Source organism: Pantherophis guttatus, chromosome 2 (assembly GCF_059756535.1).
Source record: "Pantherophis guttatus breed Tessera chromosome 2, ASM5975653v1, whole genome shotgun sequence".
Taxonomy (NCBI): Eukaryota; Metazoa; Chordata; class Lepidosauria; order Squamata; family Colubridae; genus Pantherophis; species Pantherophis guttatus.
This window is the reverse complement of record NC_142064.1, coordinates 669366-675365: the sequence shown is the minus strand read 5'-3', so window position 1 is coordinate 675365 and position 6000 is coordinate 669366.

The window sequence follows — 6000 nt, the reverse complement described above, 5'->3', positions numbered from 1 at the left end:
TTCTCCCTGTTGAGATTCATCTTGCTGGTTTCTGCCCACTGTTCCAGCCTGTCGGGAATGACCCAAATCCTGATTTACGCTCTGCTTCCACCCTCCCCCATCATTGTGTCTTTCACAAATTTGCTAACCATATTTTCTGCCCCCTCATTGGAGTCATTTAACAATCTGTTGGTCACACGGAGCCCAAAATGGAGCCCTGCCAAACCCCCTCCAGTATTCCTTGTTGGCTTCATGCAGAGTTATTGACATGTTCTTGTTGGGTGCCAATGGCTAACCGGTTCTGTATCTATTTAATGGCAGCGTTAAATGGTATCTGGCATTTTTAAACGGTATCTAGCAATGGCTGGAAACTAATCAAGGACAGAAGCAAACTGGAACTAAGGAGAAACAGCCTGACAGTGAGAACAATTAACCAGTGGAAGGATTTGCCTTCAGAAATTGTGGGTGCTCCATCATTGGAGGTTTCCAAGAAGAGACTAGGCAGCCACTTGTTTGAAATGATATAGGGCTGTGATGGCGAACCTATGGCACGGGTGCCCAAAGTGGCACACAGAGCCATGTCCCCTGTCACGCACGGCATTGCCCGTTCCTGTTCCGGGTTTCTGGCATGCATGCGCACGCAACAATCAGCTGGCCTTTGTGCATGCAGCAGTGCCGGAAACTGGAAGAGCTGGTCTTCTGTTTTCCTGCGTGAGCATGTGCGCTGGCCAGCTGATCGTCACACGCACATGCGTGTCAGAAACACTGAGGACTAACTGGCCAGCGTGCATGTCCGCGCTGGAAACTGGAAATTCATTTTGGGGGGTGCGCATGCACCCTGGGCAGCTTCTCTTCTGGGTTGTGGCCCAGACGAGCGTGCATGTGTGCTCCCTTTTCGGCACTCAGTGCCGAAAAGGTTCGCCATCACTGGTAGAGGGTCTCCTGCTTGAGCAGGGGGTTGGATTAGAAGACCTCCAAGGTCCCTTCCAACTCTGTTATTCTGTTAATTAACCAGAGGAACAGCTTGCCGTCAGAATTTGTGGGTGCTCCATCCCTGGAGGCCTTCAAGAGGAGACTGGACAACCATTTGACTGGGATGCTACAAGGCCTCCTGCCTTGAGGAAGGGGAAAGGTCAGAAGGCCTCCAAGATCCCTTCCAACTCTCTTATTCTAGACCACATTTTATTACCTTTTTACTAGGAGCTCGTGGGAGACCCTGTTGCTGTCCACCGCATTCCCTGGTCCACTAAACGTGTTTAAAAAACAGATCTTGACCAATCACCCTGATTTCTGCCAAGCGGTTTCTCAAACAATAAATTTTCAGCTGACTCCAAAGAAGAGCAGAGCTCTGAAATTATTCCAGCTAGATGAAATAAGTGCTCAGTAATAATTCCAAAAGTGTGAAAAATGAAATCTACCTTTCTCCACAGGCAGCAATAATTTATGGCTCAGAGAGGCTGACCCTGCCAAGAAAATGGCTGCGGGGCAGATAGATTTGCTTAAAATAATGCGAAGGAGTGAAAATAAGATGACATTTAAAAATATAACTTCTCTTGGAATTAAAATCCATCCTTATTGCATTTATCTCCCCTCCTGCTCAAAAGAATCCCTCTCCATCTACCTAGATAATTGTTCCTTCTGAGGTTCAGATGGATTGGGAGGGAAAGCTTCCTGGAAATTGTGTGGTTGTGATGAGCAAGGAATCTGAGCAGCCTTTGCTTCAAGAGGGCAAAAGGACTTGGAAGGCCAATGGCGCCAGAGAAGATCCATCCCAAGGCATCAGTGGAACTCTGAGATAAATGACATCTTAATAGAGAAGGATCTTTCTAGCTTATCTATAAAACATGAGGCATCGTCTGCATCTCTAAGGTTGTTATATTCTCCCTCGTCTACACAACCTCCACAACACGGGAATTTCCAGCAAAGTCCCAGCTGGGAAGGCAAGGAGGCAGGGCTGGGTCTGGGGGCTGCATTTGAAGGCCATAGGCAGCCCACAAATGCTCCCCAAAACTCCCATGGTTTTTGGCCAATTTGTAATGTATTTTGGGGCCAAAAAAAGAAAATGGATAACGGCTTGACCAGAAAATGAGCTCTTAGCTCTACTTGATTCCTGATATTTCCTGGCCCCCTCCTCATCTCCCAGCCACCTTGTGGGACCCTGGCCCCTGGCACTGCCCGGTTGGGGCAAGGAAGTGGAGCCCTGCTAGAGATAGAGAAAAAGGAAGGGTGCGGAATGACCAGCATAGCCCCAGGGCATTCAGACAGCAGCAGAAAGAGAGAAGGGCCTAAATGAAGACCCCGGCAGCTGGTCTTCCTAAGCCGTGTGCCCCATTGTGGAAAGACTTTGCTTCACTAAAGCCTCTTACTTTATTTTTTGCTGCTCCCCAAAAAAAGTGACTCTGAGCAAGACCTGGTCCAAGATTCAGGGTCAAGTGCAAGAAGTCAGGAGTCCAGGCAGTTCAAGTAAATACAGGTTTATTGTATGCTAAAGCTCTCTACAAGAATCTGAACTACTAACGCTCAAAGCAAATTGGCGATAGATAAGTATCGACAGAATTCAAGGTGGGCTGGACTTAGATCTCCCATGGACACGAAGGGACTCGAGACTGATGACATGTTTGACCCCTCCCTCCAGGTCAGCCTGGTCATCTGCATCCAGCGGACTAGAGATGGGGGACCAGCTGGCCTTAGGGGAATGCAGGGGGACCAGTTTCAGAGACGAACACTGGCAGGCCTGCCCCCCCCCCCCCCCCAATTCACTGCACAGGGGCCGCAATGTGGCACTTGTGGCAAATGGATAACAAAGTCTTGGGAATGTACAGCAGCCTAAATGTGTGTGATGGAAACTCTCCACAATCTTCCCCAAGGGTCCCTTTCTGTCACCACCTCAGGTAGCTGTGAAGGCCTGAGGTCAGAGGCACACTGGCGATACATGAAGGTAAAAGTCTGCTTGAGTAAGGCTCTCCAACCTTGGCAGCTTTAAGACTTGTGGACTTCAATTTTGGCAGGGGAATTCTGGGAGTTGAAGTCCACAAGTCTTAAAAGTTGCTAAAGTTGGAGACACACCTGTGCTGCTGCCTTGCTGTGGACCAGAAACGGCCTTGTGGAGCAGCCGCCAGTCGGGATAAAAGGCCGGCGCTTCCTGGTTGCTGGGTTGGGATCAGCTGAGTCCCCAGACGTCCGTGGAAGAGAAGGGTTCTTTGGATGCTTCCTGGTCTGGGTGCAGGCTGAGATTTGGGCGCGAAGTGGCCTGGTGGGAGAGTGCCATCCTGCTGCTTTTGCTTTTGGCCAATCACAGATTTGGGAGAACCCCTCATTCTGTTGAGATGCCCCCCAAGTGAAGAAGCGTTCCTTGCAAATCTATGTATCCTTCTGTTTCTCACATGGATAGGAAGATTTGGGGAGAAGACCTCCAAAGGTTCTTTGGAGCTCGCCTTCAGAAGTTGTGGGCGCTTCATCACTGGGTGATTTTAAAAAGAGAGACTGGACAGTCACTTGTCTGTAATGGTACAGGGTCTCCTGCTTGAAGACCTCCAAGGTCCCTTCCAGCTCTGTTCTGATTGATTGATTTGATTGATTGATTGATTGATTGTTCTTGTCACTAAGTTGGCCCCATTTGGCTCTGTTTCTCACTGTTATTTATTATTTATTATTTATTATTTTATTCAATTTATATCCCGCCCTTCTCCTAGTGGACTCAGGGCGGTGCACAGCCAGAACTAAAACACATACCAATACAAAATTTAAAATTTTTAAAAGAATTATATAACTGTGGCCCAAAATTTAAAACATTCAAACTAAAACCCATTTGACAATTTAAAAGGTTAAAAAAGGCTAAAAAAAGGGGGGGGGGTTTTCACGCCAGCCCTGCTTGATGGAAAAAAAAGGTTTTTAGGGCATGGCGAAAAACCCGGAGATCCGATATCCTTCGTATCTCCGGGGGCAAATCATTCCATAGGGCAGGAGCTGCCACAGAGAAAGCCCTCCCCCGGGGGTCGCCAGCCGACATTGCCTTGCTGACGGCACCTTGAGTCCCTCTCTGTGGGAGTGCACTGGTCAGCGGGAGGCTATCGGCGGCAGAAGGCGGTCCCGCAAATACCCAGGTCCTATGCCATGGAGCGCTTTAAAGGCGCCCCCTCGCTCCCATAATCCCCCGCGCGGCCACATTCTGCACCAGTTGGAGCCTCCGGGTGCTCCTCAAGGGGAGCCCCATGTAGAGAGCATTGCAGTAGTCCAGGCAGGAAGTGACGAGCGCCTGAGTGACTGTATGTAAGGAGTCCCGATCCAGAAAGGGACGCAACTGGCGAATCAGGCGAACCTGATAAAAAGCCCCCCTGGCCACGGCCGTCATATGCTCTTCTAAAGACAGCCGTGCATCCAGGAGGACGCCCAAGTTGCGAGCCCTATCCGTGGGGGCCAATAACTCGCCCCCAATAGCCAGCGATGGCACCAGCTGGCTATATCGGGACGCCGGAAGCCACAGCCACTCGGTCTTGGATGGGTTGAGCCTGAGCCTGTTCCTCCCCATCCAGATCCGTACGGCCTCCAGGCACCAGGACATCACTTCAAGGGCATCGTTGGGGTGGAGATGTACAGCTGAGTGTCATCAGCGTACTGATGTACCCTCACCCTAAAACCACGGATGATCTCACCCAGCGGCTTCACATAAATGTTGAACAGGAGGGACGAGAGGACCGACCCCTGCGGCACCCCACAAACAAGGCGCCTCGGGGTCAACCTCTGCCCCCCTGCCAACACCGACTGCGACCGGTCGGAGAGATAGGAGGAGAACCACCGCTGTTGTCCAGGAGTCATTTGTTCTCTGGGAACTAAATATCTGCATGAGGGTTAAACAAAGATCTGAAGATCTCTCTGAAGAAGCAGACGGGTGGCTGAGGGGTTCTTTAGGGTGTGGTGCTGCTTTGAGAAAACCAGCCAACTACTCTTGACTGATTTAGTGTCCTCTTCCTGTAATCCAGAGTGCTCAGGAGCTCAAGCGAACGCAGAAGGCAGTGACCAAACTCACGCCTGGAGTGTCTGTTTCGTTGACTAGGTGATGTTCATCTCCCATCAGTTGCGCAAGCCAGCCGTTGTCTTGCTCGTGGTGACTCACGTCTTAGTCACCTTCCCTTTGGAGTACTGTAACGTGCCGTACATGGGGCTGCCCTTGAGGAGCAGTCAGAAGCTGCAGCTGGCCCCGAACGTAGCGGCGTGGGCAGTGCTTGGCACCACTCCCTGCAGCCACGTAACGCTGCCGTTCCACGTGCTGCAGTGACTTCTGGGTACAAGTCGAGGTGTTAGTTGCCACCTACAAAACAGGACCAGGGCTAGGAAGTTTGTGGAGCTGCCTTTCTCCCACTGGTCCTGCTCACGCCACAGGTGTACCAAGGAGGGTGTATTCTGGGACACACACACCTGTTAACCATCGTCACCTGTGGGACCAGGAACCTGCCCTGCGGAACAGCCCCCACCCCCACCCCCAGAGGCATGGATGCCTGACCCTGTTAGCCTTTCATAAGCCTCAGAAGCCCTGCTGTCCTAGAAGCCCTGGGTTTTGCCTAGGAGTTAGGCTGGCCCGCTTGTTGCTTTTGGGGTTTTACAACCGCAAGGGATCATTTACTTTGGACTTTGTGGGTTACCCAATTATTGGGTTTCTAGTCTTGAGATGCTACTCGATAACTGGGTGTTGTGAGATAGGTGACCGTGTAAACTATTGGCATAAATAAAACAAGATTTCCCTAGGTCACGGGTGTCAAACTCGCCATGTCACGTTACTCTCATGTGACGTTTCATAACATTTTACCTTTCGCTGAGCTGGGGTGGGCGTGGCCTGCGCGTGACGCATCCGGCCATCGGGCTGCCAGTTTGAGACCTCTGCCCTAGACGAAGGGATTCCACCTCTTAGGGCCGTAGGAGTGCATCCTGGTAGCATACTGCTGTAAAATGATAGGTACTCATGTCTTATTTATTTATTTATTTATTTATTTATTTATTTATTTATTTATTTATTTTTAATTTTTA